This window comes from Platalea leucorodia (genome assembly GCF_965183815.1).
Source record: "Platalea leucorodia genome assembly, chromosome: 1".
NCBI lineage: Eukaryota > Metazoa > Chordata > Aves > Pelecaniformes > Threskiornithidae > Platalea > Platalea leucorodia.
The window spans coordinates 160,386,932-160,413,563 of NC_138823.1; the positions used below are offsets into that span (position 1 = coordinate 160,386,932).

The 26,632-nt window shown below is 40.6% G+C and overlaps 1 protein-coding gene across 1 annotated transcript in view; it reads right to left on the reverse strand.

Moving 5' to 3' along the window:
• DPP6 (dipeptidyl peptidase like 6) overlaps nucleotides 1–26,632 on the reverse strand; it is a gene marked incomplete at both ends in the record, with an annotated part of 418,985 nt that overhangs the window by 363,549 nt on the left and 28,804 nt on the right. The window lies entirely within an intron of this gene.

A 26,632-nucleotide genomic window follows, 5' to 3' on the forward strand; every position in this document is an offset into this window, starting at 1 on the left:
AATGCTCACAGGCAAATGGCACTGAACAGAGCTAATTATCATCTGGAAACCTGCAGTGCAAACTGCCCTTGTTAAATTATTTCAAGTCAAGTTTAGTGTTGGGCGTAATATTTTATATTATGCTATAGTAGTATATATAAATATTACATGCAATACAATATATATATTTGTATTGTGTTTTGATTTTTTTTAGTTATCTGTCATTAAGCAATCATTGAGCATCAGGCATCAACAACTGTAGGCTTGCTAAATGTTGAATCTGAGACACTGAATGGGAATAGCCAGGAAAGAGTAAGGAAAAACCCGACCTTTTTGCAAGGATGCACCTGATGATGAATTGCAATCTTGCCCTAGATTTGGGGATGGGCAAAGAGTGAGTCCCAGAAAATGGAAGCTGCCTTGGTCAATGACTTGCCCTTACATCACAGCCCTGATGACTGTGAGAATTCCTGAGTGGTGGATAGTGAAAATAATTACTAAGTTTCTCCAGCGCTATTGAAGAGTCAGTTTTCACTAACAAGGTCATATTTTCTATGCCTGCTATCAACCATTTCAAGCTTGTTCCAACACTTAATTATTCTTAGAATCATAATTTTTTTTCCTGCTAACAAACTTAAATCTTACTGAAAATTAAGTCCATTCACTCTTACTCTGTTTCTGACTCACTGGTCTCCATCGTCTAAGAAGCTCTTCTGCACTGGAGATGCCTTGAAATCCTCCCATTTTAGATCAAACAAACTCAGCCTTCCAACAGGGCTATTTTATTTTATTTTTTAAATCTTGTCATTCTTCTTGCTTTCCCCTGGATTCTCTTGGATTCGTGCATATCATTCTTAAAGTGTGGCTCAAAGCACAAAAAAGTATATATAACAGAATAACTATATTTCCCACATCCTGCTCATGCTACTCCTATTAATACATCCCCACATGAAATTCCCTTACATCCCTGCAACAGCATCAACAATGCCTATCTAGTTTATGGTCCACTCTAACAGCAGGTCCTTACATGCACTGCTGCTGCCTTGTGAAATATTCCCCATTTTATATCTCTGCATTTGATTTCTCTTCCTTCAGTCTTGCAGTTAGTATTCGTGTTTATTTAACTTCATTTTCATGATTTTAGCCCATTTGGCAAGCATATCCATGTCACTCTGTACTCTAATCCTATACTTCAAAGTGTCTGTAACCCACCCCAGCCTCGCATCAATAGGAAATGTTAGAAGGGTAGATTATCCTCCATCACCCGAATTGCTGAAAATACTGACAACAACAAGACTAGATACCTGGTTAAATTCCAGTGAAATGCTCTCCCAGCTCAACAGCAGACCATCGATACGTTACTCTACTCCTTTTCAAGCAGCTCTACACCCACTTCAAGATGATTGTACCCTAATGCATTTTCCTCTACATGGCTTGGGAAATGTCATTTGGAATGGTGTTGAAAGCCTTACTAAATTCATGATATATCACATCTACCACTTGGCAGTTCTTATCCTTTTACAGGGATGACAAAATTTATACTTGATAAATCCACATGGTCTATTTTTATCTCCTTATTATGCTCTATAGGCTTATTAATGGACAGATCCATTCTCCTTTGGGCTACAGGAGTCAGGTTGACTGGTCGACCATTCTCTCAGGCCTCTTTTTCCCTCCTTGTGGTTCATTCCCCAAGTACCCACAGTCAATTTTAGCCAGGCACTCCTGAACTCAATGCTTTTGACTTATCTATGTATTTGGTAGCCTTTTCTCCTCCCCTGTTTTCACCTGGTCACCTCTCTCCTTGTTAAAATTAATTGCTTTAATTATAGGGTCACAAATTTCTTTTAGAAGAATGAAACAAAGGACAATAAAAATTTCAGCCTTTTCTCAACCATCTTGTTTTGTTTTCTTTCCACATTATGTAATTCCCTTTCACTTTCTTTGCCTTCCACATATTCCTAATGTATTTATAGCACCTTTTCTCATTGTCTTTTAGGTGACTTGCTTGCTGCAAGTTATTCTGTGCCTCAGCTCAATTTCCTCTCTTTCCAAATTCTTGTGTTATTCCTTCATGTCTGGTTTTCTAAGTTGCCTTTTGAAACAGTCCGACATCTGAGCACTGAACCTTATGTAACTTGCTGCCTACACTAGAAAATATCAGAAAACCATCATGTCACACAGTTTCCCCCACAGTATGTTGCTAGCAGTCTCCTTGGCTGCATGAAGAAATTTCTGACCACAAGAAATGCCCCATCTGTGAACCTGCCCTACCAGACCACAAACATACACTGCAAAGATTCAACTCATTTAAAAATCTGATCCAAAATGTGTGTATTTTTTTCCCCGTGTGCCCACTTGCGCAATGGCCAAGTCTTTTGTAAGTCAAAACCATGATGAGCCAAAGCCACAAGGAAAGCACTAAATGAGCTATCATTTGTGGCTTTCACATACCAGTCTTTATTTCAATAATACAATTTAAAATTATAGCGGTGAACACACATAAATGTCAAGTATAATAGCATTTAGTGGAGAAATAAAACAGAAACGGGCAATCTAATTGTTAGGCTATGCACTGAAGTCCTGTCCTACCTTTTTTCTATTCAGCTTATATAGCTGTTGCGAAAGGCTGTCTGTCAGTATGGTCGTGTATTATTGTCAACCTATTTGTCCTTTCGATCAAACCAACAGCAATTTAGCCTGATTGCTATGCAGCTGGAGTAATTTGGGCCTTGCTCTCCCAGACGCTTTCGTGGCAGCTGCATTTCCATGGCTTACTGCAGCACACCTGCAGAAGGACTGCAGTCCAACGGCTGCAGTGCTACAAAATACCATATTTTGACCACATTTATGGCTGAAGTGGAACAGCTTAATTACAAGGGAATTGGGATTAGGCATTCATGGAAAGATGGGATGCTACCCGATACAAAAGGATGAATGCTGCCACTTCAAATGCAAAGAAATCATTCCGACCGCTTAATGTAGTCATGGTTTTTACTCTATTACAGCCATACTATCACACTGCAACCAAAAAACCCAGCCCGAAACAGAAATTGAAATTAAAAACTCCCTCCAAGCATCCGTGTGCTTCACTGCACCTGCATGTATCCATCAGAGCCAGAGTCAGAAAGTCTGACTGCAAGGGGAAATCCTGTGCTTGTGTGCTGTTTTCCACCCTTTGGTATCAGAGCAATAGCACCAAGAAGTGCTGTGAGTCAGTGCCTAATTTACCACTCACCGCTTAATGTAAACTGTGGCCTAGGTTTGCTTTCAGGGGTAGGTATTTGCTTTTTAGCTGGGCTCTCGAACAACCTGGTGTGGTCAGTAAGGGGCACTGGCATCGTGCAGGGGGAAGGGCATCTCCTCCCTTTAAAACTGCTTCTGGGTTCCAGTAGTTCTAAACAACAAAAAGAAAAATTAACCACATAACCTGGACCTTCATTGCCAAGAAAGGAGATGGAAGCCTATTCATTGAGCAGTCTGAGGGAGCAGCATGAAGAGGTAAAAGAAGGTTCACAGAGATTACAAACATCCAGTGGGTTCACAGGAATAACTCACTGACTGCTAATTCATAACAAAATGCTTTGTTTTCAGTAAACACCCTTGCCCTATGCAAAATGAAAGATGAACCTGAAAATGGCTCAGAGGAACAGTTTGTAAAACCTGTGAACACCAAAAATTGGTTTATTGCAGGTATCAGCAACGCTGCAAGAAATAACGGCCTGACTTCAGTGCTCTTTACCTTGTTTGGCCAATTCACATATCACTACACTTTTAAGACTACTGTTCCTTCATGGGGTTTTACTCTGCCCAGTGATAAATCCCTGAACATGGTAAAGGTAGAGGAAGAAACAGTTCAAGGAGTAAATAACTGAGTTTGATTTTGCAAGGCAAACAGTCCTAGGTAACAGGGTAAAAAAAAAGAGGGGGACCTGTAATTATTTGATGTGGTGCACACATAATAGACTTTGAGGCAATTATTAAAGAAAATTCAGCCGACCAGAGTTCATTTCCCGTGCAAAGCTCCCCCTCCCCTGAGACTGCAGTCAATTGGGCTACACAGCCCTGAGCATGAACCTCAATAACAGCATCTCTGGGGATTTCAACCCATTTGATCAATTTAACAGAAAAAGTGATGTGACACCTGTTTGTAATCACAGGGGTTTCCTTATGTAAGCCACCCATACACCATTCCAGTTTGTGTGTCACACTGGGGTTACTGCTACTTATCCTCATTGAGGGCCCTATCATTTGAGAGACTTTGCATCTTCGAGTCTCAATATATCCCCTGGAATTAAATAATAAATAATAAAATACTCAGCACTTCTCAAGAGAAATCTTCTGATACACAAACACATATCGTACCTTTCTGCTGCTCTGTTTTTCTCCAGTAAGCAAGACCTGGGCACACATCTGAGAGAAAGCAGCTGGAGCCCAGCTTAATATTAAACCATTTCTCATCTAAAACTGAGTATTTGCAGTGCTAGCCCATTGGACTGTACATCCTCTGCAACCTCTCCAATTGTAACACGCTTCTAGAAGGAGGCTAGAAGAAAAAAGGTAGGTTTGGGCTTGGCAGAATGAAAACTATCAAGTAACGAGGGTTTTCTTAAAATAGCAATTACTCCAGAAATGCCTATTCAAGAGCAGCTATTCCAAATAACTCACCATGTGCACAATCTTATACACATAAAGTGTGTCTCAAGATGAGGTTCTTGGACCCACTTTGAAAGTGAACAGCACCACCTAACTCTATAATAAACAGAAAAAAGAACACATTGATTTTAACTCACCTCTTCCTTTTTATTTTTAAGCCATAAACAGAATCTGGACTATGCCGTGAGGCCCAGCAAAGGTCAGTGCCACAATGTGCTGGGCCCACATTTAAACAAAATTAGACTTACCAGCTACTGTGCGGCATGAGAAACCTGGAGCTCCAGCACTGCAGCCGCAAGCACGCATATGCCTTGCCAGGTGCCTGGCAGATTCCCACTGTTTTCATATATGCGTGATCAGCTGTAGGATGAACAGCTCGAGAACACCCTACCTGAGAAGCAAAGGGTAGGAAGTGCAACAGACAGGCCCATTGCTGTGATGAGGCCACTGAGACCCAGGAACAGAATGCCAGCCATGGGCCATTAATATCTGAGCACCTTCTCTTTTATGCCAGTATGCCTACTCAGATTACACTGACAAGAGCTTGCTTATGTAGCGTATTCTTGTAAGGCTGTCTGCACCTTGTAGCTGACAGGAAACTAAACTGCTTCTGCCATTTCTTCATTTCATTTTCCAGCAATTTTTCACCAGAGTATGTGGGAATTTAAAAGAGTGACAAACTCATTTTGGGTTTGTGCTGCAAACCCGATCAGCTGGGGTTTTGTTCACATACCACTACTGTCTAAATAGATTTGCCAGAGACTCAAATCCAGCTGGCGCTGGATGGAGCTTGGGTGAGTGATGCACTTTTCGATTGACCTGATAAACTGGCAATCTTGAACTGCTACATTTTGTCTAATTTGCAGAAACTGCTATACAGAGTTTATAGGGATCATAAAATCTGGCTTTCTGGAGTCTTTGTTTCTACAGGTACCTGATTTTGCATTTGAATTCTTCTTCATGAAATGCCACATTTCTCTAAACCAAAAGACACCATGATTACAAGCTGACAATTGTAAGGAGGAGAAATAATTTGAGACTAGTTTCCGTAATAGAATACAGGAAACACAACCGTATATACAGCAAGCACTTATTCTTCAGCCCTATATTTGCCCCTTTGAATAGTGCGTTTCACAAGGAGGGGACTTTTTCCCAGTACATTTTTGGAAAGCATGAATAATAAGGACCAATATTCATAAAGAGTTTATCTCTAAACATTTCTACACTTCATGTCAGTTCTTCTGCCTGCTACAGATAGATAGATAATTTTCTGTATGTTTTTTACAGCTCTTTCATCCTTCCTGTTACCCACTGACTTGGTCTCTACCTGTATTTCTATCCTGTCTATATTTCTTTATTGCCTTCATTCTTGAGATGTAACCATTAACACTGAGCTCTTTGTATTTCTTACCATCTTAGGGTCACATAGAAAGCAGTAGAAGTTGTAGAAATTTATTTCAGCATTTCAACAGAGCTATTGGGAAATTTTTAGACATTTTATTTCTGAGAAAATTCTAAGACATTGTCACCGCCACTTACATATTGACATAGAATCTCCAGTGACATCTGCTCAAGGGAAGGCTTAGGAATAAATATCTGGTTTAAGGAGAATGAAAAACCTCGCGGCAAGGACAATCCTCCAGGTCACAGCTTGCCTCCCAGTAGCTATCTGACCAGTAACCCAGTTTTCCATGGTGGGAACTTCACTGCCCAGTCTGATGGGATGACCCAACCATGCTCAAACAAGACAGGTTTACATTATATAACCTGTGACAACACACGGCAACTTCTAGACTTCCAGACATAGAAAACCATGTAACTAAAAGATGAGCTCAATGTGATGCACTCTCCAGGAGGATTCACCTTGTATGTGCTCATGGGTGACACAATAAACATCGAACATTTCATGAAGAACATGACAGATGAGCTGAGGGTCCCTGTGCACAGGCCTTTGGGTTGATTCTAACACACTGGTCATGATCTAGTATGTCCTACAATTTAAGGCAGTTATTTGGCTCCAGTTCTCTGGTATTTGACTCTCTCACCATTTGCAATATAGTTGCTCTCTCTGTGACGGAAGAAATTGATATTATTTACTCTTTAAAGGCACTGAGAAACTAAGTGCCTTGACCAACTGCCTGTAAAAATGCTGAAATTGAGCAGAAGGACTAACCTACTCATAACAGATTTAACTAGTAGTTGCCTAGTCTTCAGGAGTACCTTTATTCATTCACACAAAGGACAGGCATTTGAACTGTAAGCCCCGTCTTGCAGGAAGGAGTCCTGAGCAGACCATTCCTTTGAGGCGTGGCACTTGTTCCCTCTCCTTGCCCATCTCAACTGGATGCCCTTCCAGCAGGCACCCTGGAAAAGCCTTTAATGTGCACAGTTGTTGGAAAGGAAGAAGAAATCTCAGAGAAGAAAAGACATGCAAGGGAGTAATGATTTTGCATAGCTTTGATTTATTGCCTAGTTGAGGTTATGTATGTATGGTTATTTAATGCCACTGGCTGGCTGAGCAAATTTGTTACCTAATTCTGAGTGCTTAATGATGCTGAATGGTCATTATATTGCTGTAGGTTTAATTAACTGGTAGGTGGTCTATAGGTTTTAATATAGATGGAAGCTTTTTTGATTATTAAGAAGAAAATGTTTTATTATTTGTCCTTTTTTTGCATACTGTCTCAGTATTGGCTATAACACATATCAGAACACACACTGAAATCTTCCTGTCATGGTCTTTTTTGTTAATGCTCTTTTTATTTTCTTAAGCTATTCAGAAATGTTCCATGCAATGCCCTAGCCAGGCATACTTACAAAAAAGTATTTTTGAATGAATTTATGTCATCAGAGCCTTTTACATTTGTATTTAATTGATATCTTTCAAGATTTGCACTGAACTGATTCGATGGTGGAGTATCAGTCCAGCCAACAGACACTGCTCCAGATGGGTCCTAGGGCATATTCAGTACAAGTGTGGTGACGAGCTCGATGAGTTGACAGCTCTTTTTGATTTCCGATTTTTATGTTTCTATTTAAGCGTGTGACTCAAACCTCTAATATTTCCACAATGACCCATGTCCCTGTGACATTTAAGGGACAGTCACTCAGACTGCAGGTGCTTTGTGATTTATGTCAGAACAAATGGAGCTATTCAATTTATCCTACATCCAGGACTTCATTACATAAATCCTGAACTAATCTCCTCCTTGTCAGAAATTAGATCCAGAACTACCTACCTGGAGAACACTTGGCTTTGCAGCAGTGGAAATCAGCTACTTGGAAGAAAACTTTTAGCTGCTAAGGTATGTGGAAGGACCTAGGAAACAGCTCAAGGAATCTTTCTCCCTCAAAAAGGCAGGCACAAATAAGTCTGATGCAGTGTCCCTGCAGGTGATGACCACTGGTCCCCTGTTTCTCAGAAACATCACTCACAGTAGCTATAAGGAAGGCTCACGGCATGTGGATAAATTTGTACTCTATTCATCAGAAACACTGGCTTTTTGTAATCCAGGGACTTCTCTCGTCGCAACCCTGATGATGATGATAAGATCATACTGTTGAGGTAAGAGGTGCTCTAAAATCCAGCTGCATCTCATCACTGCAGCGCTCAGGACAGTGTAGTGTCTCCTCTTCAACTCTCCCCAAGGGATATGCAATGTGAGAGCAGAAAGCAAAGGGACCATCACCATCTTCTCCAAGGCTGTCCACTGGAAGACAGTGGGCATGACTAGGACATGCACACTTCAGGCACAGCAGCAAGATGTGAGAAGTCCAGTTTCTCCATTAAATTAATCTCTTCACGAGCATCTCTGGACTGGCTCCACACCAGTCCTCAGTGCTTCGTTTTGCTTCAGTGGGTCTCAGGTCGATGTGTGGCTCCTAACTGGCTAAGTGAGCAATAAAATCTCATAAAAAATTTGAGAAAATACTGGTCCTTTTTATACAGTGTCACTTCATTTATTATTATGTATCATCTAGTATTATGTATTTACCACTAGTGCATTTGGTGGCAATTACTTTGCTACTGTAGACATTTTCTATTACCTGCTTTCAGTGTATGCCACTCTTCACAGAGCAAAAGATGCCAATGAATCTGAGTTCTGACCCATAAGAGATTTCTTAGAAAGCACTGAAGTGGTTAATTTATACAGCTCTGGTAAGAATCAAAGTGCTTTACAATAAGAACATCATATAAACTCTCCTAAATGTAGGTATTTAATTGAGTCTTGCAAATTCTACTTGCCCACTCAGCTGGGACGAGTAATTATTTTTGATGGACGAGTAAAATGTCATTAGTATTTCCATCCTGCTAAAGCTGGAAGATTAGTCTTTGTGGCTGAGCTGATAAATTTCCATGACAGTTTTGTAAGGCTGAATGAATAAATAGATATAGCTGTACTTTTAAAACTAAACACAAAGTCTGTCCTGATACGTACAGCCACAACCCTTACTCAAGACAGGGAGCCTCTTCTATAGGCAACAAGTGTGAATCCTACAGAAACACTGACACCTACCCAGCTTGAGGTCTTGCTTGGTCTCTGCTGTTTAATAAGGAGCAGACATTATCTGAAATGCTACATAAGCATCTAATAGCTGAATAACGTACCATGAGTACATACACCAGGACAGTATTTGCTGTGTGCCTAAAACACCTGTTTACCTCGTTCCCATATTAGTCGTGATTACAGGAATCACTCCTCCTTAAGCTGTCTATGCAGTATACGTTGTCTCCTGAAACGCCTCTCAAATCATTCCTACTCTTTTTCCTGAGTTCCGTGTTAACAGCTCCAGGCACCCAATACCCAGCTGAATCCCTGCACTCAGAGGATGCGGGATTGAGTCGGGCCACGTGCTGCAGAATCTGTGCAAGGCTGATGGAGGACACAAAGCCTTTCCCGAGAACAGGCAGGAGAGGTCATTGGCAAGGAGCTGATTGCAGGAGAAAGATTTGAAGATTGCATTAGTCTTCACAACTCTTTAAGAAAAAGTCACTTCAAAGGAAACCTTTGGCTTGAGAAATAGTAATAAACACCAGTTCCTAGGATTACCCTGAGACTTGAAAGGGAAGGGGTGTCACAGCAGGGACAGCATGAAATAGCTGGGAGAACTGACATTAGGTGTCTGAATTTGATTACAGCAGGTGTACATGCCCTCGCTGAGACACATCCTCCTGCAGCCTCCCACCATGCAGAAGTCTGCTTTGAGCCTCCAACATTTCCACCTGCATTCACATGCATGGAACAAAGCTTTAAATAAATTACACAATTACATCTGTGCCTTGTGCATCAGAGGTCACGCTGCAATCCTTTGCTAAGGCAAAGGTGTACACCGGAAAATGTTTTTTTGCACAGCCAGGTGGGATGAGGGAGTTAACACTTTTCCCCCCATGCTGATTTTCTCACCCCTCCTGCTGACATACTGTCATGGTTTAACCCCAGCCGGCAACTAAGCCCCACACAGCCACTCGCTCACTCCCCCCGGTGGGATGGGGGAGAGAATCGGAAGAGTAAAAGTGACAAAACTCATGGGTTGAGATAAAGACAGTTTAATAGGCAAAGCAAAAGCCGTGCATGCAAGCAAAGCAAAACAAGGAATTCATTCACTCCTTCCCACGCTCAGGCAGGTGTTCAGCCATCACCAAGAAAGCAGGGCTCCATCATGCGTAATGGTTACTTGGGAAGACAAATGCCATCACTCCGAACGTCCCCCCTCTTCCTTCTTCTTCCCCAGCTTTATATGCTGAGCGTGACGCCATACGGTATGGAATAGCCCTGTGGCCAGTCTGGGCCAGCTGTCCTGGCTGTGCCCCCTCCCAGCTTCTTGTGCATCTGGCAGAGCATGGGAAGCTGAAAAATCCTTGGCTAGTATAAACACTACTTAGCAACAACCAAAACATCACTGTTGTCAACATTATTCTCATCCTAAATCCAAAACACAGCACTATACCAGCTACTAAGAAGAAAAGTAACTCTATCCCAGCTGAAACCAGGACGCATAACTACACCAACAGGTCTACGTGCCTTCTGTAAGGGCTCGATGTATGCTCTGCTAGTGGAAAGGTCAGATAGCTACATTGGCAAAAAGCTCTTGCTGCATTTTAAGATGCGTCTTATGCTAGAGGGCTCTTCCAGGAGACCTTTGTCATAAAGCCCTTAGAGTACAGATGTGCTCTAAGATGCCAGAGAAAACAATGTCCTTTCATGCACTCTGTGTTTCTGTGTTCTTTGTTAATGAGGACTTGGGAAATGGTTGCCAGGTTTCTCATACCCTGATTAACAAGTGGATGTTGTGACATTGTTTAATTGCTAAATAAACCTGCAGTCTGAAAGTAACTGGAGACGCAGAAGGACAAAACATGTGCAACACATTTAACAGATGAACCAAAAAATGGCAAGAAAATCTGCCTAGCAAAAAGCCTGATCAGGATATGATAGAAAAATGCATATACTAAGTAGAGTTTTTAAACTGTTTTTACTGACAGTAAGAGACACAGTAGAGTGTATATTAGAAAAGATTCTTTGGAAAGTATTTAATATATAAATTGTGAACCACTTTATTTAGAGAGAAATTTAACAGTAATTTTTAGCAGCTCCAACTCCTGTCTACAGCAAAAATAAAATAAAATAAAATAAAATAAAATAAAATAAAATAAAATAAAATAAAATAAAATAAAATAAAACAAAAATCCCCTGGCCACTAATAACATGCTCTCTTCTCTTTCTGTAGCCTTATTTCATTGCAGCTTCTTACCCACTACAATACTATCCTACTAACTTAGAAAGAAGTCCCACGTGCTTACATATCCATGTCCTGGCACATAAAGCACAATATGGGGCACTAATGCTCAAAGGAGGAAATGAACCTTTCATTTGAAGCCAGGAGGAATTTGGTGTCACGTGTCACTGTAGAGTGGTACTGTGCTACTCCCAAAGCACAGTGGTGCAAACCCAGAAACTGGCACAGCACCATAAGCTTTTTTGGTCTGGGATCATATGGGGCAAAAATTACTACTTTTTCTGCTGGATTTCAAAGAGCATTAGGCACCTGAATGCCTGCTGTGCTTCTGAAAAATCTCCCTTAAAATATTTTTAAATCATAGCAGGGCATTCTACAGGGTTACAGTATTTATTAACAGCAAGATTTAGTGAGCAATAGTGTTAATGCAACTCACATGAAATACATAGAAAAGGGGACACAGATATTCCCTGAAGTTACCGAGCTACTGTTGCTAAAAGAAAGGGAGTTTTCTTGTTTTCTTCTTATCAAGAAATAAACCTGCGTTTACATCACATCCCAGATGCAACCTAAACAAGTGTGAATGGTTCCAGGCTTTGAAAGCATACGCACTCTCCCACCTTCACTGCATTTCCTAAAGCCATTAACTTTCATATTCCTTTCACCTTGTGAATTCTCAAAAAAAACACTCACACATCTTTATTTTGACTTACCAAGGTAAAAACTCATTCAACCATACCTGACCTAGGGAATTTATCAGCTGGCAGAAGGCTGCAATTCAAGACATTCTCAGAACATAAAAACACAGCAATATTTTATCTGACACCTTTTCCAGCGATCTATGCAAATATATACATTGCTCTTTGGGTATTTTTTTTTTTTAATTTTATTGCAACCAGACACAGGAAACTAGAACAGTGGCATCAATGGCATGAAGAGATACAATTTAATAAATGTGCTGGATCAGAATTGTTCTGACAAGATTCAGTGTAATAAACATAGGATGAAAACAACACCTTGTTAATCACCAAAACACATTCCCTTACAAACACCAAGGCTTAGACTGGCTTATGGGCAGCGTACCAGGCTTTGACAAAGCACTGAAAAAAGAGATCATTAGTTTGCCAGAACCATAAATCTAGCATGTCCAATTTTCAAACCACTGACAAATTATGTCCATAGAGTGACTAAATTTTTCAGATAGTATAATCTCCCAAGGTCTAGTGGTAAAACTGCAAGAGTTATAAGAAGAACCCCAAAACGCCAGTTTATTTTATGATTTATTATATAACTTCTAACGAAATTATTATCTTCCTGAACAAAATGACTGCATCTCTGATCGTGCTGCCAGGAAGAAAATGAATACTATCAACTACTAAATCAAACTAACAGGTTAGAGACCACATGGAAAGGGGATTTAACATGGCATGTGCAGGGCACACGTCTCTCCCAGTGACATCCCTGGGAGTGTATCCACCAGCTTCAGTGGAACTAGGATTAATGCCAATAACCAGCTCTGATAACAAGTAAGACAGAAGAGCCAACATGTCACAGACAGTAAGTGGGAAAGGAAAGGAATGACATTGAGATTTGCTCAAGTGACTGTCAAGTATCTTGAGACCAAACCCTTATGGGTGACTGAATGATGAAACAGTCAACAAGAGCCCAATGTAAATACATGTAAAGTGAAGCACAAAGGAGAAACAATCCTAAAGTTTACATAGACGGTGATGGGTTTTGAGGGATTAGCACTCAGGGAGGAGAGCTTAGGTTATAATAAACAGACCTATGAAAATGTCAGCTTAGTGATCAGGAGCAGTCAAAGATGCAAATCAAATGCTGAGAATTATTAGGAAAGAAAAAAGGAACAAAACAGAAAAAAATTACCACTGTATAAATCTATGGGACATCCTGAAGATGGTGTGCAGTTCCCATGCTGCTCCCTGCCTCTAAAAGCATGTAGTAGAAATGGACAACATATAGACAAGGGCAAGAGGGATGACCGAAGACGGAGACTGGCTTCCATATGTGTAACAGCTGTATAAACTAAGACTCTTCAGCCTAGAAAGGGACAAGAGGATAGGGGTCTACATAAACGTGTGGAAAGGAGAAGGTGAGCACGGAATGCTTGTTCATTCTGTCCTCCTGTACAATAACTATGCAACATCACATAAAATGGCCTAAAAGGTTACATGGATTCAAAAGGTATTGGACAAATTCAAAGAAGAAAAATTCATTTAGGACTTCTAAATGCAGACAGCTCTGGCTCATGAAATTGCTGCAGGCTAGAAGGATGTTCTTGAAAATATCTAGAAGTATGTTCCTGAATCCTGAGAATATAATAAATATCAAGATGATTAGTTATCTAAACAACCAAACCAGAAGAGACCACGTTGGTTTTACAGTATCCTTTTAAAATTTATCACTTATTCAGCCACAGAACAGGAAAAACACTGTGATCATAATTTGCAGAGAATCTAGACGCTGAAATGTGTTTTGTACTCAAACAGCAAAGATAAATACACAGGAGACAAGGCCAATCTGCAAACAGCTTGAGAATAGATGAAAGGGCCAAGTTAATTGGATAAATTTATTTTAATTGTTCATTGATCCAGCTCTAGCGATACCATAGTACAGCATTCTCTATTTCCTCTTACTTTATTGTGGAAACTCAAACAGTCTGATGTACTGTCTTGATCATCCAGGAAATAACTTGTTGGTAAGGCTGGTTTTCTCTTCAGGAAAAAAATGATTGCTAGCTGTATTCTAATGGCTTTAACCCTTTTCATGCTTTATACTAGAGTTTTGGATTGTCATAGCAATAGATAATCCAGAAGAACTCCATCAAAGTGATCAAAACACGCATGACATATCAGTGTGCTTCTTAAAATGTCAGTTTGCTCTGTTAAATCATGCTTAAGCTGTAACAACCTCCCTTCTCAGCAGAAAGCATTAAGAGTTGTTCATGTTTTGCATTATAACCTTGGTAAATATCACCAGACTTAGAAATCCAAGAATATCAAGCTACCAGCAGCACCCTCATTTACTTATTTTCATTTAAGGATTTTGCTAGATACTGCCGCACCAGAAAAATCCTTTGCCTGCTACACAAGAGCTATAGATCTTCTCCTAGAATTGGCTAGGCAGATGACAACTCTCGATCTCTAATTTTGTTTACTGGAACATGGGGAAAACATTTTCTGTTTACCTCTTCCTCTGCTAGCCAAGCAGTAAAATGGGACCTTTTCCAGCAAAGGAATCATAGCAGCTACCCCCAAAGCTTTCTCTGACTCACCCTCTTATTCATGTGTCCCCCACTTCAACATAAAACACATTGAAATACCCTCCTTTTAGTCAAAAGCTTGGGAAGTTCTAAAATGATCACCTCTGCAAGCAAATGTCTCAGTAGGTAATTTTGCAGTAGGGACAGGTTGCTATTTGATGATAGAGGCCGGTGTCAAGCAATGCAGGATCAATCACTTGCATCATTTAAAGAATCACAGTTCTTCCAAAATGGACATTTATAAACTCATGTTATGTTAGTAAGCTGTTCATCTGCAAGAGTTATGGGAATGCCTCCTTGGCACTTAACCCAAAGGAGAGCAACAGCAACACTTTTCTGTTTATGAGAAACAGCCATGACAGCTAAGGATGCTATGCGCTGACTCCACAGGACCTTATCGATAGCATGTACATATGTTTCTGCATATCTCTTCCACGCTATCAGAAAAATCCTCTGAAGCACACAACAAAAATCTGTTTTTTTCCTAGGACATAGTATGTACTTTCCATAGCAATAAAATCTACAGAAAGACACTGTTGAAGAAAGCCTGGGAGAATTTCCAGTCCCTTCCAGCACAGTTTCCCAACTACCACTGACAGATGTCTGTCTTCTCTGTTCTGAATTGTTCTCTTCACAAAAAAGTACTCCATAATCTTTCCTAAAGCCATCTATTATTATAAAGTTTCTCCTAAAATCTAACCAAAATCTCATTGTTGCAAATTAAGATTTCCCAGAAGAGACCTTTATTACAAAAAAAGTCTTTGCATAGCTAAGACTGTTAAAATTGTTTCTCTCAGTTTTCTCTTTTTTTCCACTAAACAAATACAGTTTTTCAAACTTCTGTCATGTTTCTCAAGCCTTCTGAGTTTATCTGGACTCCTTCCAGTTTCCCTAATTTTCCTCCAAGCATTAGGCCCAGTACTCAATGTCAGACTTCTCCGGTACCAAATAGAGCTGAATAATTACTTCCCATAACTTAAATACAATATATCCGTCCATATACCCTGGAATGAGCTACCACTTCTGCAATTGCACACATTTTGGATCTATATTTAACTTGTCATCCACTATATATATAAGCTACAAACCCCCTTTTCTGCAGAGAGCTGCTAAGCCAATTATTCCCCATTTTCTCCTGGTGTCATATGACTTTCCTTCCTAACTACAATACTTAGCATTTGTTTTTATTGAATTTTATCTTACTGATTTCACACTGTCACTCAAATTCATCATGATAATTTGAAATTCCATGCCTGTCCTCTTTGAGAGTGCTTGCAATTACCAGTTTTGCAAACTTTAATTGTATTCGTTATTCCATTATCCAAAATGCTTACAGAACAAATAGGTAGCTATAGTGCACACTCTCTCCTCCTCATATTAAAATATCAGCCTTTGTAAAAAGAGTGCAAGCACATGGAAATCTATAGTAAGATATAATCACTGCAAGTAAGGCTTCTCTATTAAAAGAAACGCACACAGAAAATTTGCCAGTTCAGAATTTTACCAATTCAAAGCCCCTCTTCCCCCGTACCTCCTTCCAGGAGTACTTCTAAAAGAAATAGCTGAATGTAACCCTTTGTAGGGGTCCTACAGAGCTCTTTACACTCTGGCACACTGCTCCCAGGGGAAACAGACAATTAAACAGGGCACTTTCAAAGTCATAAATTCCAGATTGACACTAACATTAAGCTGGAGTCCTGTTCTGCTTGGTAGCCAAACATCTGCATCAATGCAGATGAAAATGAGCTATCCAGCACAAGAGAATTGCCCATATAGACTGAATTATGAGCTTATATCTGAATCACTCAAATAAATCTGCTTAAAGAAGTGGTAGCCTATTACTGATATGCCTACTTCATTATTTAACACAGGAATATAATTCCACACTCTTCTCACAGATACTGTCAGCTATCCATAAAGAAAAATCGCCGAGATCAATGTACATTTACTTGCCAAATTAGTTTAGAAACAATGGGCTTTCACTTCAAAGAAGAGTCAGGAAACATGATGTGACTTTGCAAAACGTTAATCTTCCACTTCAAAAGATTATCATCAGATGAATGTCCTGCACATTTCTTCTGAAGCTACTGAGCAGGCTTGAATTCTTCTTAAACTTCTCTAATCAGACACAGCTTTCATAGGGTTCAAAACACCATTTCAGGCATGAAGTGAGCATTATCTACCTATTTAGGGCCCTCTTACATAGCTGCGGTCCCATAGTATCTGGGAGACTCATGAAGTATTTATCCTCACAACCTCCCCAGGAGGTACGGAATGCTATTATCCCTCTTTCTCAGTGAAGGACTGAAAGCCCAACTGATGAGTAACTGCCCATCCATGCAGTAGAGCTCACGACAGTGAGTCCCTAAGTTGGTGCATCCTGAGTCTGCCCAGGAGCAGGATGAGAAATTTATTTTTGGGTGAACCATCACTCGAACACAATACCCTGCTTTGGCAGCCAGGCCTTGCACCACCACGGCACGCACCAGCAACATCGGATCCAGTGACTCCCGTTCACTGCACGGATTTCTCCCGCACTCGCAGGTTTACCTGTCAGCGTAGGATATTGTGTGCTCTCAGCTATTATCTCCTGCACGCTATCTCTGGATTAGGATCACCGGAAAAGTGCAGCAGGTTCTGATACTGCTAATGCAGCAAATGTTTTTAAGAGTTATTCAAACACCACCAAAACTCAGCCCACATTCCCAATGTGGTCAAAGAGAATACCTCATTTCAAACTATGCCCATCTGTTAAAAAGCCAGTTCAAATAATTAGCATTTATTTAACATTATTTTCCACCTTGAAAATCTCAGTTTCTACAGTTACATCTTAGGCAACCCAGATCAACGCTAATGTACAACTCCTCAAACATTACAGCATCAGTATGGTGGAAGGAGAGAAGTGTAACAGATAACTTCTGCAGTTGTCATTTCTCCTAACGAATAAAATGCTCCTCAAATCAGGTTTGGCTTAAAGGACATGCAACATTAGCAAGTCATCTGCCGCACTGCATCCTTTTGGTCAAACTCCATGGCATTAACCAGCTTCAAATGTCTTCCCCATGCAGTGATCACTATAAATCATTTTGTCCAAGAGTACCGCTTGCCCGGAAATATGCCTATCTAGGGCATGGCTGAAGCAAGAGGGTTAGCAGAGGTGGAAATAGCTAAAGAGTAACTAACGCGGAAAAAAAAAAAAAAAAAGGAAAGAAAAAAAGAAACACATAGGAAGAAAACATTGCATGTCAATATAAGGCAGAAGGGGCAAATCTGGTCCTGATGTAACCTGTACTGCAACGATGTCCTCAGATATCCGGCTCCAACACAACATGAAATGGAAAAGTCGGAGAAGCAATAACAGTGCCAACAGACCCATCTGAGCAGGGATCAGTGAAACACCCGTCGCACCCAGGCCTGCGCGGGAAACCTGCAGCCTGCTCCTCTCCTTCCCCGCTCCCCGCAAGACTTCAGAGCTTCTCTGCTCTGCATCATTCCTGCTGAATTCCCTCCTCCCTGGAAGAGAGCTCTCTGCCCACAGCAATGCCCACCCTATGAGCAAAACACAAAGGTTTCTGGTCACCAGGGGAAGTTTTTAATCTTCTCCTGGCAGACACTAGGGCATCTTCATCCAGCATTAGAGGCTGCTCTGAGCCACACCTGATGTGTCTCCAAGAAATCCTATCATTCCTGCTCCTTCACAGGTAGCAAGAGCTTGTAAGCTGGTTGGAGCCTAAGTCCGTTGGCTTTAAATATTGCCAGCCGTCACGGCACGCTCAGGGCGCTGAGCGCCCACCCCAGCCCGCCTACCTGTTCCACTGGAGCTGCCTCCTCTACAAAGAAGTCTTCCATTGCTGCAGCTGCTCACGTCTGTGCAAGGAACCGGGGCGAGGGGCGGGGATGGGGGTGGAGGGGAATCCTGGAAACTGGCACAACCTAGATACACAGACTGGCAGAGCAACCAATGTTTAAAAAAATCTTAATTAATTACACAGAATCCAGCAAAATTCTGAACCACTGAGCTGACTCTCGGGTTGTTTTTTTTTTTTTAAGCGCTTATTACTCCGATGAGGCAGAAGGTACTTTCAAAGGCTTTTTGCTCTCTGCAGAGAAGTAAGCAAGGATGGCAGCCATCATTTGAAGAAGACACACCACCAGCAGCTAGCAACGTGCCTTGGCATGAAGCTAAAACAAGACCAGAAGGTGCTTTTTATCAGTAGTGGTACCTAAAAAGGGGCAGTTATTTAACCATTTCAGTGCTACAGTGGGGTTTAGAAGAGTCACTGGGAGCGCAAATGTCCCCTTGGAGCAATGGCAGATGGGCAAAGCAAGACAGAGGCATCCTGCGAGGCTATGCTGAATGGGGGCAGGCTGTGCAAAGGCTGACCTTATGCCACCAGTTGTGGCCCCACACAGGTCAAGTGGCTTTGAGTGCCTCCAAACGGAGGAACTTCCTACCAGGACAACGACTCAGGCACTGCCTTGTCTTCATCTGCAAAACCACAGCAGGCTGCACCCATGTGGCTGGGATACATCTTCTCCTCCATGGCACTACTGGCAAAATTCCCTACTGATTCATACAGGTCAGGATCAGGCCTGCAGGCACGGGTTAAAACAAGTCTCTGGTGAACACCAGGTCTTGCCGTTGTAGCTAGAGGTTTTCATAATTCACAAGGAAAGTATTTAAAATAATCCGAACAGTTGTAAAAAGCAGCAGAGGATTCCTGAAGTAATAAAAATCTGTTCCCCAAAGAGCATGGAATTGGAAAAAAAATATTAATTGAAAAGTAACTGATGTGAGATGGAGAGTCATATAACCGATGAAGGGGAAATGCACTTCAGATCTTCACAGAAACAAAATGAGTTGGAATCTTTTTCAGCTTTTCACATCACAGCTTTCATCCTAACAATCATATAAGACTTTTTTTCTGATGTAAGTAGAGAAAATAGACTTTCAAAGTTCAAGAAACTCCAATGAACTCTGTAGAAAAAATAAAATTACTCAGAAACTTGTTTTTAAAACTACTACAGTACAATCAGACACCAAAAAAAAAACCCCGATTGGGTTCATTACTAATGAAATGACCTTAAAATTCTACGTTTCATTAAATGTGGTATGCACTAAAATGCCACGGGAGAAACAATATATTATTTTATTTAGTAATATCAAAAGCTGTCATTTTCTGCAACAACCTGGGGCTACAGAAAAGCATATTCCCATGAATAATTAGCATTTGGCATTAAGAAGTATTTTATCAAGAAAGCTGCCATAGTTCTAAGTAGCAAACTAGAAGTGTTGGATAGTATTAATGAAAGGTTAAAGTGACAGTTGGTCTCACCTATTAATTTGTCTTTGTGGAGTTAAAATCAGAACCTTTTCATTATTGTCATTTTTTTTTAATATTAATGAAACTAAAGCCATATGAAAAGTTCTGTAGAATGAAGAAAACCAGATGGAAAATATCAGCAAGAAAAACAATTACTTGCAACATTCTGACTTGAAAATGCCACTTTTCCCTGTAAATAAATAGCCCAGTTCAGGAAACCACTTAAGTAAATTCTTAATTTCAAGAATATAAGCCTTCTGGTACCATACTTGTTGCTTCAGAATCTAAGCTGCTCTCTATATTTTAAAGGACAGACTTTACCACATTTTACTATCTGTGAGAATTTTTGCTGCAAAAGTAAAATCTCATGGTCTTTATGGCTTTTTCACCTGTTTGCAATTAATAAAGAATTCCTTTCTATTTTTGAAAGCTGGGAGCAGAAAAAAAGAATACAGTTGATAGTACATTACCTGCTGGCATTTCTAAAGGACTTGAGCACAGGAAATTACTAGGTATCAGTTTCTCTGCAATAACTATGCACATATCCACTTTTATGACTTGGCACTCAACAGTAAACGTGAGGTAAGCTGAGTTAATCAAGCCTAGACTGATTGAATGATACCTTGAGTAAAAGGAGGACAAGCTACCTCAAGGAGCTGATGGTGGAGTAAGACAGATGTATATCAGCAATCTTGAAGCAGCTGTCCTAAAGCAACTCCTGTAGTGCAATAACTAGTTCACACAGGAAAGTTTTCACAAATCAGAGAGAGTAATACATTCATCAACTATAAAGGACATTTATAGTCATTTATCCGGAAATCTTGATGGCTACAGGTCTTCTCTGAATTTGAATTCTGTTTGAATTAGTATGTTTTGTAGACAATTGATTAGTTCTGGCTAAAAAATTTCCCAAGATAAAGTTCATTATAAATAACTCTTGGCAAGTTTTTCAACTGGCAGGCTACACCTAACTGCCTCATTTTGAAATCTTTTCCTACCTTCAGTTTCCTTTACTATGTTCTGTTTACCTCTTTTTCAAGCAGATCAGAGGGATGTGATAGAGCCTGAACTTCCACTTTGACAAACTAAACACTTCAAACTCACTCAACTCACTCAGCAAGGCATATTTTTCCTTCTCTTATTCAACATCAGAGCTTCTCTGGATCCTCTCCATCGTGTTCAACACTCTTTTTGACACATGGACACTAGTCAGTCATGTAATTTTTAGTTAAGGATCCCATCACTGTCGTCAGTCAAAGATCTACTGTAATTTCCTGCTTATTATTGAAGGGTCAAATACACATGAATATTTTTTGACAGAGTAATGCACAAGGAGCTTGTCCTTCATTTGATATTCCTCAATGACACCAAGTCTTTTTTTCACAGACAGTACTTCCCTCACCCTTCAAATATGACCCATATTTTTTGTTGTCATACGTGACTTTCTTGAAATAGATGTGTTTTGTGTTCTTTCAGCTTACCAACAGATCCCAGCTGCCCCAGATCTGTCCCATTATCTTTAGTATTGAGACAAAGAACAGTACAGTGTAACCAGAAAACTTTGTCTGCCATTGCTTCATGTATTCTTATGGATGATTTACACAAGGTTTGAGATGGTGGATCAAGAACTAGCCCTTGCAGGACTGAGAATATTTGCTCTGTGATGATTCTCCATGTATAATTATACTGTGATACAGTCATTGGCCAGGTGTTAGTCTAACCAGGCTGCACATGTTGGAGTCAAATCCAGTTGGCAGCCAGTCACAAGTGGTGTTCCCCAGGGCTCGGTACTGGGGCCGGTCCTGTTCAATATCTTCATTGATGATCGAGATGAGGGGATCGAGTGCACCCTCAGTAAGTTTGCAGATGACACCAAGTTGGGTGGAAGTGTCGATCTGCTGGAGGGTAGGAAGGCCCTGCAGAGGGACCTGGACAGGCTGGATCGTTGGGCCTAGGCCAACTGTATGAGGGTCAACAAGGCTCAGTGCCGAGTCCTGCACTTGGGTCACAACAACCCCATGCAACGCTACAGGCTGGGGGAGGAGTTGCTGCAGAGCTGCCTGGCAGAAAAGGACCTGGGAGTGTTGGTTGACAGCCGCCTGAACATGAGCCAGCAGTGTGCTCAGGTGGCCAAGAGGGCCAATTGCATCCTGGCCTGTATCAGGAATAGTGTGGCCAGCAGGACCAGGGAGGTGATAGTGCCCCTGTACTCGGCACTGGTGAGGCTGCACCTCAAGTACTGTGTTCAGTTTTGGGCCCCTCACTACAAGAAGGACATCGAGGTGCTGGAGCGTGTCCAAAGAAGGGCAACGAAGCTGGTGAAGGGTCTGGAGCACAAGTCTTATGAGGAGCGGCTGAGGGAACTGGGGTTGTTTAGTCTGGAGAAAAGGAGGCTGAGGGGAGACCTCATTGCTCTCCACAGCTGCCTGAAAGGTGGTTGTAGCGAGGTGGGGGTCGGTCTCTTCTCCCCAGTAACAAGGGATAGGATGAGAGGAAATGGCCTCAAGCTGCGCCAGGGGAGGTTTAGGTTGGATATTAGGAAAAACTTCTTCACCGAAAGGGTTGTCAAGCATTGGAACAGGCTGCCCAGGGCAGTGGTTGAGTCCCCATCCCTGGAGGTATTTAAAAGCCAGGTAGATGTGGTGCTCGAGGACATGGTATAGATGGACTTGGCAGTGTTAGGCTAACGGTTGGACTCGATGATCTTAAGGGTCTTTTCCAACCTTGACGATTCTATGATTCTATGATTCTATGTTGAACTGGTGTGCTTGCAGTTTCTTGAGTGCTGTGTGGAGCTGTGGTGCCAAGCTAAGAAACTCTCAGATGTTATATCCATTACCCAACTAAGACTGTTCTTGTGGGAAAAAAGGTTATGCCTGATGAAACCTGATCTTTAGGATGTCATCATCTTTGTCTTTCCTTACCAAAGGTCTAGAAACTCTGTTTTCTAACTTATTATAATGATTACGACTACTAATTTTTTCTTTGTTCCCATCCTGATTCAGCATTTTTATATTTATAACCGTCGTCTCCCCTCTTTGCATTTAAAAATCTCCTTTCACTTTTTATCTAACAGGTAGGTTAGAAAAGAGAAATAATATTTTTCTTCCTAGACTGTGGGGTCAGGTTATTTAGAGGAATATTCCTGAGCAGAGTGCACAGTGAAAGATCTTTTTGTCAAAGTTAGGGTGTCTGAAAGTTTCCTGAGCTTCAGTTTCCTGAAGTACATGGCCTTCAGCAGTTTTTGGAAATTCTGGATTCAAACTGACATGCAAAAATCACAGCAAACCTCTGTCAAAGTTGTCAGCTGTTGGTTGGACTCTCTCTTTTGAGATTATGTCATTTCTACTTGATTTCTCTGTGAAACTATAAAGGAATCCAGCCTTGCTTGAAGAACTGAAACCCTTAGTCAGCCTTCAGAGGAACTCAGCCTTAATGTTGAGAACTTACAGCCAGGAGAGTCTGACTTTCCCCCGGCCTTTTTCACAGGTCAAATGATGAGCAACATGTGTGAATCACACATTGTCAAACACCTTGACATGCATTTAGGAAATAATGGCAGTAGTCTCCTGATTGTACTGAATTCAACTAGGGATACCCTGAGAAGATCCTGACAACTTGAAATACTCTTGGCTTTGTTCAAGCTACAGTATGGACAGGAAAGATCCATAACCTTTTCCAGTCCTCTTTTCAGCAGTATTTGTCACTTTGCTTCCTTTTCCCAAATATTTGGATGAAAGTTATAATAATTACTTTCTCTGAAAAAAATCCTCTGTGATTTACTGATCTTTGCCTTGTAAACAGAGAGTTTAGGATGGAGGAATATTTTTAAAAATCCAAATAGCACAGCTCAGTTTTATTCCTTCTTTGATACTGTTCTTTTTTATGTTGCCACGGTATGTGTGTGCCATGTGAAAGTGAGGTTGCTATGGAAACTACTCATTATTTTTCAATAGTAGGCTAGCTACTTAAAAAAAATCCTACATCTTTTTAATCCCTAGAGAGTCCTAATTTATCCCGTACACAGACTTTCCTTCTTGACAGTTCCTTTAATATTCACTGCACTGCAGTGCGCATTAATCTGAACACGTCTAACAAATCCACAACTTACTTCTGATATCAACTTCCCAGCAAAGTTTGGTTCTAAAAAAAATATCTTTTCAGCTCAGCTCTTGCCTGCTTATATTTCTCTAAAAGACTGTAGGTACGAACAGCAAAGCCAAGAGCAGACCTCTGCCAGATATGGCAAAAAAAAAATATCCTTTATCTATAATAAATGGCAAAAGCTGCAGGAAGGGAGGATGGTCAGAAGGGTTAGCCTGGAATTTGGGGTTAATTCCTTCCAATGCCACAGGCTTCCCTGGCCAGCACAGACAGTGCTCTCAGCCTCTTCTTCCCTCAATTCTGCACCTATAAAAAGGTATTTGGAGCCCTCCCTATTTGACAGATTAAATCCACCAGTGATCGTCTCAAGCATTAAGGTAAGAAACAACATCAGTGCAGTTGGTGGGTGGGAGTCATGGGACTTTCCAGAACTCCAGACTGTCACCATGTGGTACATCTTACCACTTCTCTGCTTAGACATCATACTGGCTCTCCTTTTTTTTTTTTTTTTTTTTTTTTTAAAGAAGCAAAAGAGGTAACTATTAATGATGAACCACTTAACTCCTTCCTACCCAAATCCTTCTATATTATTAGGTTAAGTGAGAGAATGTTGTTGGTTGAAGGTCCCAATTTCAGAATATCAGCTGGTGCCTAAAAGAGGCTCCTCAAAAGGACTAGCCTCTCCCAGACAAAATATTCATTCCCCCCTGAGGATGTGACTATTCCAAAATATTCATTCCCCTCCAAGGATCTGACTATTCCCAGATTTCTATTTTTTTGAAGCAGAGCAGTGGCATCTCAGTGGAGCGCCTCTCATCAGAACAAGAAAGAAAACAAAAAGAGCTACAGTAGCTAATTCTCTCATCCCTTCTGTTTTAGGCATGTCTGAAGCATCAGTAGCACTTCCTTAGATTACTGAAAAATATGATTGGTTTGACAAATGACAAAATTCCTCTAACAATATACACTGAACAGCAACAGGAACTCCAAAGTTTAATGAAAGCAGAATTGGGCTAACACAAAAATCAACTCTATCTCAAGTATTTCAGAGATTAAGAACAACATTTTCATGGTTGTCACTGTGACTCTTTTTTCCTAGTGACATTTTCCTCTAAACAACCTTGTACACATTTCATATATGTAATCACATGTAAACCTGATCAAAATTCAGGCAGATGAGAGCGGCTACAGGGAAACTTTTAAAGCTAGCAGGTCCAGATCTAAGTCTTCCTATATATAATCAGCTTTTCCTTCTGGGAGTTTTAAAGGGAATCAGCCTCTTTATTCACTGCCTATGAGTCCTTGCACTGTCCCTTTTACTCTAATTTCAACAAAGAAGGGAAAACATTGGGTTTTTTACATAGTTCAACAAACTTTCCTATTAGTACACAGCTCACAGATATTACATATCAATATTAGGTATATAATATAAATAGCTCAATAATTTGCCACGTGCAGTCTGAAAGCTTTAAAGCCTTACATGTCTTTATCATCGATTCAGGTAAAAGACCGCCAACACACTTAATATTCTCCCCAACATTTTTGTCTGGTACTTATTACCATGCTAGGACAAGAAAGTCCAGAATTTATTCTTGTTCACTGTAATTGAAACTCCTTCCTGCAAGAGTTTTTGGCTTTTTCCTGACCTTAGCTCAGAAAAAATTCCCCATGACTCCTTCTGTATTGCAATTTTACTTTGTTGAACTCTGCTACTTTTTTAAACATTTCCCAAGAGAGAATATGGCCAGCAATGATTTTCAGAAATGTATTTATGAAAATTATAACACAGTCCCTGAAGCTACAATGCTCATAAATAGATCCTAAAGAGCTTAAGTGAACCAAAGAGTTAGTGGTATGTTGTAGGTGGAAACTCTGAAAGAATTATAAATTTTTTTCGAGCTGAATTAAAAGGGGGATAGGGGATGTGTAAGTATTGACGCACTGACACCTTCAAAATTCCCCCTTCGGGGTTTCTGTAACTCTTTCCTGAGCCTTATTTCTCTTAGCAGAAGGAATTTCTACTCAGCAAACCCTGCCCTCTGCTGACTAAATGCCATTAGTGCCATACATATATGCACATTTGGGGTTTTTGCCTATTTGCACATAGATTGCAATGAAAAATGCCAGCAAAAATCCATTCAGTGGCATGTTTTGGATTTTATTTATTCCCTCTTAAGGTCTTCATCAACAATATTTTTTCTACTATTTTTTTTCTACTTCTGTTTCAGAGAAATGTTCATGTTACCTACCCTCAGGAGCACTGTGGATTATGTACATAAACAATTTCTGTTGTATTCACCGCTCTTCTCTTCTATGAAAACAACTACTCTTCCCAGATTGATCACACAGTACTACAAAATTATCTTCCAGCCTCATCCTTCTGCCACTGAAAGAGCAAACGTCTCTGAACCCATCTCTGACCCCACACCTGCAAAGTTGAGACACACATTTCACACGCTGGGCATTGCTTCTTTGAAGTCACCACGACACCAGGCAATACTGGCAAAAAAAAATTACAGAGACAATAAACGATTGGCATAATCAGAGT